Genomic DNA, 9,643 nt, shown 5'->3' with positions numbered 1-9,643 from the left:
ATATGCGATATCTTGATAAACCGAGCAGATATTTGATGTTTACACAGCTACTTTCTTGCCTGAAAATATGTTAAAAGTTTATTTTGTGACCCAGAAAGATTAGTAACAGTAATTTTAAAACTTAGTAGCAGCCGCAATTATTGGAAACTGGAGTTTGGCTGGGCCGCGCTATGAATTCTGGGATATGGTAGGCCACAAAGGACACACCCGACCCACCCTTCAAATTCGGGGAAAAGGAGTTTCTGTCTACGAATTTGGACAGCCTTCGGCGCATCGCTGTGACGTAATCGGTCTACAAATGCGGCCTCTTTTCAATAGTTCTCATCACGCTGATTTATGTCCAAGGGGTCTCCTTTCCCATAAGTCTGATTCTAATTCCTAGTGCGGTGATGTTAAATTGGGGTGTAACGCAAGGGCGTACATTTGGCATGGACGGAAGGGACATGTCCCCACCAATAATTTGATCTTCTCAAGTAAAGACAGTAAATTAAAACAAAAACGATAGAAAGAAGAAGAAAAAAACAGCGATCAATCAACGTCTCATTCACCCAGCGGTGCAGAAAGAGTTAAATTATGTTCTCTACTGGAGTCCTACCTCATGTGACAAATATGGACAATGTGATTGGCTGCGCCTTACAGGGAGCTCCGTTTAGTTTTAGCAGCGGCAAGCCTGCGCTGCGAGGACCTGCAGGGAGGAGAGGAGGATGGCAGCAAAAAGGTAGAACCTGGATATAAGAAAGTATTTTTCAAAAAGAAACCTGTAAGTCACTTAAAGTCAAGTTTCACTCATAAAATGTGTCCGTCATAAAAACGTTACAGGCTATGCTAGGCCATACATGCGAACCCTCCCGATTTTTCTGTGAGAATCCCGAATTTCAGTGCCCCTCCCGAAAATCTCCCACAGCCACACCATTCTCCCCAATTTCTCCCGAATTCCACCCGGACAACAAAATTGAAAAACCACACCTGTGGCTCAGGTGGTAGAGCAGAACAGCTACTGATGGGAAGGTTGGTGGTTCGATCCTTGGCTTCCCCAGTCTACATGCCAAATATCCTTGGGCAAGATACTAATCTCAAGTTGCCCTCCGATGCGTACATCGGAGTGTGAATGTAGTTTAGTTTGCACGTGACTTTAGAAGTGCTTGTATGAATGGGTGAATGAGGCATTGTTGTATAGAGCGCTTTGAGTGCTCCGGGAGAGTAGAAAAGCACTATATATGAATCAGTCCATTTACCATTTAAAAGTCACTGCCAAAAACTGATTGTGGCGTCTACCTTGTTACACGAATGTTGTTTGTTGCTCAAGATGACTTGGTAAAATTCATAAGGGATACATTTGACATATTTTTCACATATTATAGACCAACAAGTTATTTATAGCAGTTTAAATACAAGCAATCAGTTTTTGGCAGACACTCACTTTTTGGCACAACACCTGGTCCTCAGGTGGACGCAGCCTCTGAAATTGGACAATAATAACGGTGACATTTAAATGTCTCCCTAATTCTAAGGTCTCAAGGTTGGCAAGTATGTTCTAGGCTTTAGCCTACATCAGTCTAAAATTGTATGTAACCATGAATAACATGTTGCCATGTCCACCAGGAGAGACTGGACAGTATAGATGTGAAACAAATATGCCAGCAGTTTATCTCAGTTAATGAGAAGAGAAGGCATGTGTTTTGCTCCTTCACATAGTGGACATTGAGTTGTTGTGTGGGGCACCAGTAGTATTAATGTCTGCTGCTGTAACAGTAGTTCATGTTTGGGGAAAAAAAATTCCAGCTCACTGATTTGATAGCGCAATAGTGTGGCTAAAATGCTGCATAACTTTGCTGTCAGCGCCGGGTTAAGTAGCTCTTCAGGTAATCACCCCGATGGAGAGCAGGTGTGCCGGTGATGGCCAAGCCTGGGGCTGTGGCTACCCGCGCATCACACATTCCACATACACACAGGACCACGGACCATGACAGTCTTGATGTGAGCTTCTACTCAGGGTTTTTTCTTCCAGTTCAGAGCAGAAATATTTTTGTTAAGATACTGGAGGTTGTTTCCCCCCCACAATTTTAATTATAAGCTAGATATATTTCTACTAATGAAATTAGTTTGCTAACAGCAACAGGGATGAGTCAGTGAGTCAGCTGGGCTTGTGAATCATGATTCACGAGTCAGTAAAGTGATTCTCGAGTATTGAACGATTCGTTCATGATTCGCACAGCACTACTGAGGTGTTCTTCAGTAAACTGGATTACCCGACAGAAGGACCCGAGGCCCCGCTGCACTTTTTCGGCAAGGTAAATGTGTTTTTAAGCTACTCTGTAACTACTGTCCTTAGCTAGGTCCTGAAACCTAGCTAGCTAAGATGAGCACTCGGCTGTCGGGGAAACTTGTTTTGTAAAGCTTGTTTAGCTAATCCGTGCAGGCGAATGAAGTTACAGTGTGTTCACACCGAACGCGATAGACGTCACCATAGCGTCAGGTTTACATGTAAAGTCAATGAAGAAGCTTGAAGACGTGCGATTGCGGGTCCCGTGAAAATTCAGAAGCAGATTTGCGTTGCAAAATCGCGTCAAACACATGTCAAAGTAGCACGTTTGACGTGCAAATAAAAATACGCGCGTCAGTTTTTGTGTTGCATTTTGTTCATTCGCGCGTATCGCGTCTACCTCTCGAGTTGGAAAAATCTGAACTCCAGCGTCAATTCGCGCCACGACAACCAATCAGGAGCCTGGTGACGTGGCTCTGACCTACGTCAAATGGGCAGGTGCAGCCAAAGCCCTTCATACTTCATTCAAAATGGAGGAAAGGCTAATCAACGCCGTAGCAAACCACCCGGAGCTGTACAACACCTGCTGCTTTCTGTACCGAGACAGGAATAAAATGTTGTCATATAGGAATATATTTTAGGAATATATTTTATCTTTTTTTTTTTTTTCGCTGATTTTTTTTTTGCACAGTACAGCTTTCAACAATGCACATTGCATTCTGCAGCCTGATTGACAAATCTCCTTCGTGTCGTGTCTCCTGCGCTTGCCAAATTGATCATGTTTGGTTTTGATAACCATCACGTCCAATAGAAAAAACAGCACAAAAACACCCATAACTATGACCCTCATTCGGAAATAGACACCTGCACCGGGGGGAAAAGGTGCACACAAGTGGCAGGCAGACAAAGAAAAAACGTGGCATAATAATACTTTTACGTTTTAAAATCTACAAAGGTTTGCACTTTGAGAATCAACTTGTGAGAACTGTGACTAATGTTCAGGAGTGTTTGGAAAAAAAGAGTATAAAGTGTGTGGCAAGGGGCTAGTTATTCTGAGAACCCCTGCTGCAATAAATGAGGGACCACTGTATATACTTTCTCTATGACTACTGTTTTCTACCTGTTAACATTTAATATTGTCTTGACAGAGCCAAGTGATTCTGCAGCAGAGCCATCACTTGTTGCTTCTCCTGGCTCCCCAGTCCCTGGTCCCTCCACTCCTGCTGCTCCACCCACAGGTATGTAATTGTAGCATCAGATGTACAGCAAGCAGTGATAACTATTTACTCTGTTGGATTCCCTTGTGATTACCTTCACTAAATATCTACAACCATTCTGATTATGTCCTGGGTTTTTTTTTTCAATGTTGAAAATGGAAACATAGTAGCAGCCTTCTCATTTCTTTGTGTTGTTTTGTGCTGTGTTTTACAGGCCCACAGAGGAGGACAGCTCCGAGGCGGATGAGTGACGGGTCCCAAGACGGTCCATCGGCGATGGAGCTGGCCATCCTGGAGTCCCTGAAGAGGCCACACCTTCTCCAACGGAGCATTTCCTCGTCAGCCTTGTTCCTGCTCTGGAGAGCATGTCGCCTCAGACGAGAGTATTAGTGAAATTTCAAATTAATAAATTCGTTTTTGAAAACAGCACAGCTGTGTTAAATTTGGAAACATTGGACCCGAGCAATCAGTAGTTTTCTGATGAGGCAGCAGGCTCTCCAGTGCAGAAACAATGGTGTTATTTTTCTCCTCCTTCTCCCTGAGGCTCTTCCACTTTAAGCTGGGTCCTTTTTATTCCTGTCTCTCTGTAAATAGTTATATTTTATATATTTATGTTTAATGTTTTTCTGTTTGAGAATTTTAATATTATTTGAAATTGGCACACAACTTGACACATGTAGAATTTATTTCATATTATTCTAATGACAAAATATGCTAATAAAGTGGGATGCAAAAGTTTGGGCAACCTTGTTCATGGCCATTATTTTCCTGTATAAATAATTGGTTGTTACAATAAAAATGTCAGTTAAATATATCATATAGGAGTCACACACAGTGATATTTGAGACGTGAAATGAAGTTTATTGGAATTACAGAACGTGTGCAATAATTGTTTAAACAAAATCAAGCAGGTGCATAAATTTGGGCACCACAAAAAAAGAAATGAAATAAATATTTAGTGTATATCAATGTGTGTGTCTCCTATATGATATATGGGGTGCCTTTGTCTGGACGTGCTTCCCATCCAGCAGTAGCGGTTTTTGATACGGGTGACACGGGCGGTAGCCTGGGGCGGCATCACAGGCATCGTCAGAAAAAAAATGCGCGTACTCATGCTGCCACGACATCAGCCAGCTCATGGCTGGGAATGGCATAGGCACCGATCGGTTTTCTATCGCCCATTTGCTGGGAGTAAGGGCGCCCTCCTTTTGCGAGGTGCGCCTGCTGCTTGCGGCACAGGGAGGAGAGGGCGGGTTGGCGGGGGATTCACTGGCTGGCTGGAGCAGGATCTAATTCCCAACTCGCAAAATAAAACAAAATAAAAACAAAACAACAAACACGAAAACACCAGAGATTATGATACAGACTTACACCAATGTTTTTTTGAAACGTGAAAAGTGAGCGAGAGAGCCCTTGGTGCGCCTAATTGCTGCTTAAGTCAAAGTAAACTTTGTCGTCTCCGCTATAGTATACAGAGAGTATACAGAGAGAAGAGACGACGAGGCTCCAGTTACAGCAGTGCAAGTAAACAAACAATAAATATAAGAAGAGTAAGACAATAAACATACACAATTTAAAATTTATAATTTTCAGTTTTATGATTTAAAGTCTCACACACAACCCGTCGAAAGGGGAGGGAAACCTGCTGCTTCCAAATAGAGCACATTTCATTCATAATGTTGTAAATCCAAACCCATTATGTATTCATGATCTGAATCCTGGGTTGTGCAAAATCCCAGAAATACAGCTTAGACAAAGTGAATCTGTGAACTAAGTTGTAGGTCTATTATGGCCTGCATTTGTATAGCGCTTTTACTCAGTCCCTAAGGACCCCAAAGCGCTTTACACTACATTCAGTCATTCACCCATTCACACACACTGGCAATGGCAAGCTACGTTGTAGCCACAGCTGCCCTGGGGCGCACTGACAGAGGCGAGGCTGCCGGACACTGGCGCCACCGGGCCACTAGACAGTCCCAGATAGCCGTTGCTACCTGAGGGATGATCTGGCTCACTGTGGACACACCAACTCTGAAACTGAATGCGATGGTCATAAAGGAGCCCCCGGTGGCAAGGAACCTGGACAAAATTGTTCAAAATTAGTATTATGTGTACTGCAGTTACAAAATACATTATTCAAATTCCAAAATACTTTTGTGATGTCAGATTTAAATTACAAAACATAAACCTTACATAAAACATTTTGTAATTATAAGTATAATTACATGATATATATTAGATATAATATAAAACAGTCAGTTGTGTTTTGTTTTAACTTTAACATGTCATAATTTGATTTGTAGCAACTTTTAGCCCTACAGTGAGCCAATCACTCATAATTCCTACACATGTCAATCAGGTAGGAATGAAGTAAGACATTAATAGAAATAAAGAGTTGTATGTTGACATGTAGCCCTTTCCTTGCTTAAATCATTGTTAATATTTTTTGAAAAGTTAACCTGTGATAAGACATAGCATATCAAGATAGAATATGCTAGATAGAACCATATAACTAAAGATGAACCAAACTGTTCACAATTTTATCTAGCTGTGAGTTTTAAGAAAGGCTGGTGACCCCTGTTATAGAGTCTGACAGCTGCGAGGATTATATACAAATATTCAACTATACCAGAATTAAATCAGGTCTAAAAAAAAAAAAAAGAAAAAAAAAAGGAGTGAGTATTACTACAAAGATTAACCCACAGTGGTCCTCATACCACATATGACACCACAGCCATGCTATCATTGCTAGCACTGATAACATAACATAAATCGAATTAAATCAGGACTTGATGAGACCTTTTGATGAGACATTCACTGTTAGCATACCACATCCATGTTAGCAGTGTATAAACGGACAGTTTAGCATATATTAGCACAGGTATCACACAGCGTCGAGGTGCAAATTTGCCCGCGTCAAGTTAGGGGCGTCTGCTGCGTTTTTGGTCGTGTCTATCGCGTTCGGTGTGAAAACACAGTTACCCTGACTAAAGAAATCAAGCGAAATGCCCCGGGTTGCTCAGTCACTAATTATCGTTACTGTACTTTTATTACAACTATTGTACTTTAAATGCAACAGGCTGCACTCTGCTTCAGCTCCTGTGCAGAACTGATTATTAAGTATCTTCAAACAGCAGCATGTTTTCAGTCCCTTGCCAAATCTTTAAAGACAGTAACACCATTTAAAAAAAAGCTTGTACTTTAGTAACTCCTCATCAATAACTATGGACATCAAGAGAAAACTGTGGAACTGAAAAAAATGTAAGAGAAGAGCTTCAGATCCTGGGTGGGTGAGGACAGAGAAGGATCAGTGTTTTTTTTTTTGTTTGGTTTTTTTCAGATTTGAGAGAAACTTTATATTTGAGTTTGTGATGGTTCTGTCCTCTTTGTGATTACAGGAGCTGCCCTCATATTCAGACCTCAGCACCACCTGTTAGGGTCCCTGGGTCGTCAACCCAGTGTTTTGTGTTTTTGGTTCTTTGATTTTTGTTATTTCATTATATTCTAGCTTTGCTTTATGGGTTTTAGGATTATTCTTAGTTTAGGTTCTCTGGGTGGGGTTTGGTTAGAGTTTTAGTGTTCTGGTTTTCTGTCTGTGTTCCATAGTTGCTGTCTCCCCTGTCTGCTGTATCCCCACGTCCAGTCAGTGTCTGTGTCTGCCCTGGTCCCACGTCTCTGTTCCCTTTGTTATAGTGCCTGCCTGAGTCTGTGTTATGTTTCCTGTTTTACTTTGAAAGTCCATGTCTGATGTTAATGTGTCTGGTTTTGCTTCCCCTTGTCTCGTTAGGCCTGATTTGCCCCAGCTGTGTTTCCCTCCTGTTACCCATTCCCTGATTGCTCCCTCTGTGTATTTAAGCCCTGTGTTTCTTTGTGGCTGTGTCGTGATCTACTCTCATTTATGCTGTGTGTAAGAGCCAATTAAAAGTTAATTTTATTGGTACTGATAAAATGATTAGAGGAGAAATATACATGTTTGATGTTAAGAATATAATTTCTAGTTGATTTCAAAATACTGTTTGTTAAATGTATAGAATATAGAAGTGCGACATTCTAATGCGCTTTTTAGTATTTTGGGCTTCCGGCGCACTGTAATTACGTAGTTGGGGAGTCGGATAAGCTGGAAGCAACACAGTTTTTTGACCGAGTCTTGCCATGTAACTTAAAAGTTTCAATAAACATATTTTTTGCAAGAAAAGTACCTGGACTTGTTCACGTTCAAATGCATGTTGCTGGACTGACTCCTAAAGGTGGTACAGAAGAGTGAAATAGAGACGGAGTGCTGCCGCTACATAAGTCAAAAAACTCGCTTCACCGACATGTGGAGGATCGGCTGCATGGCGCTCGGATGGAAGGGCGCAGCCTAGCGGAATGTAAGATAAAAGGCGCTGCTTAAGGATGCTGGCACAGAACCGGATAATTCTTTGGATTATTCTTTGGAAGAAGGTAACAAACTCTCTTATTACTTCGTGCTGTAAGAGGAAAAAGACGTCTTTCGGAGGCTCGTTAAGTTTGGTGGAAAACGAAAGTGAAAATTAACTGCGTGCCGTAGTCAACCCCGCTCTCTTTTCTCTCTCTCTCTGCCTGTGGGACTGCATGTTATAAAACAGGATTTGATGCAGTCAATGTGGAGTTTTTGGCATGTTATGAAGCTGGTTTACACTATGTCTATTAAAGATTCTAAGCAGAAGACAAATAGTGCATGCAACTTGAGCCAATAAACCCCTGCAACTTATAAGATGGCAGATGAAAGAGAGGTGGGAAGAACATGTAAGTTAACAGAGAAGGCTTTGGAAGAAAAATTACAAAGATGTATTGCCTTAAGAAGACGAACATTAGGAACAATCACAGGCAAAATAAAGGAGATAAAGATAATGATGAGTGATGCTCAGAACCTTCAAAATGTGAAAGAAAGAATGGAAAGTGACTTTGCATTGGCTCTGAATGAGTTTCACAGTCACAATAACCAGGTTATGAGCCTTTTGTCTGAAGAAGAAAAAATATTTGACCAGGACAATTGGTTTGAGCCCAAAATGGCATCTATAAGAGAGTTTATGCAAACAACAAAGAAATGGATCGCAGAGGATCATAAGCATATGATTCCAAATGAAGCTGAGCAGCAGGAGCACGTTACAGATGACTTGGAAGAAGCTGTTAACCCAGATGACAGCGCATCACAGGTTGGAGCTAGAAAGGATGCAGTTCATAGCTTGCGTGGGTCTCAAGTCAGCCGAGCATCTACAACATCTAGAGTTTCCTCCACTCGTGCTAAACAGGAGGCAGAACACGCAGCCTTGCTGGAACGAGCCGCAGCATTGAAGAAAAAGCAAGAACTTGAGTTAGAGTTGGCCAGGATTAGGCAACATCTTGAGCTTGAAACAGCAAGAGTCAAAGCGGAAAAAGAAGAGTTAGAGTTGGAGACTGCATTAGCAGAAAGTCAAGCAAAATTAAAGGTGCTCAAAGAATATGAAAGATCTGAAGATGGTCTGAGCAGTTATGTGTCAATACAAAGATCGCAAGGTCGAGGAGTTAAAAAGGAAAGAGTTGGCATAATGCTCCCACAACAAGCTGATGTGAGTAGTCACGCTAATTCACAAGCGCAAAACTCACAGGTACCACAACTGTCTCATCCAGTCTCCACTCATGGGCTTAATGCTCACGTTAACAGAAGTGATGATCTATTGTCAGTCATGCAGAAACAGAATGTAATCACTGAGTTACTTGTGAAACAGCAGCAGCTGGCTCAGTTGCCATCAAAGGACATTCCTGTTTTTAAAGGTGATGCACTACAGTATAAGGCCTTCATAAGAGCCTTCGAACATGCAGTAGAGCAAAAGACTGATAACGATCAAGATAAGCTGTATTTTTTGGAACAGTTCACTGCTGGCGAACCACAGGAGCTAATTCGCAGTTTTGTACACATGACTCCTAGCAAAGGTTACCGTGAGGCCAGACGGTTGCTACATAAGCACTATGGAGATGAGCTAAGGATCGCAAGCGCATTCATTGAGAAAGCACTCAAATGGCCGCAAGTGAAAAATGACGATGCAAAGGCATTAAATGCTTATGCTATGTTCCTGACTGGATGTCGCAACACCATGGAGGATGTTGAATTTTTGGAAGAGATGGATAATCCAACCAATCTACGCACAGTGATATCCAAGCT

This window comes from Perissodus microlepis, chromosome 3 (genome assembly GCF_051167445.1).
Source record: "Perissodus microlepis isolate ML-2025 ecotype Zambia chromosome 3, ASM5116744v1, whole genome shotgun sequence".
Classification (NCBI taxonomy): Eukaryota; Metazoa; Chordata; class Actinopteri; order Cichliformes; family Cichlidae; genus Perissodus; species Perissodus microlepis.
This window is presented reverse-complemented; position numbering follows the sequence as displayed.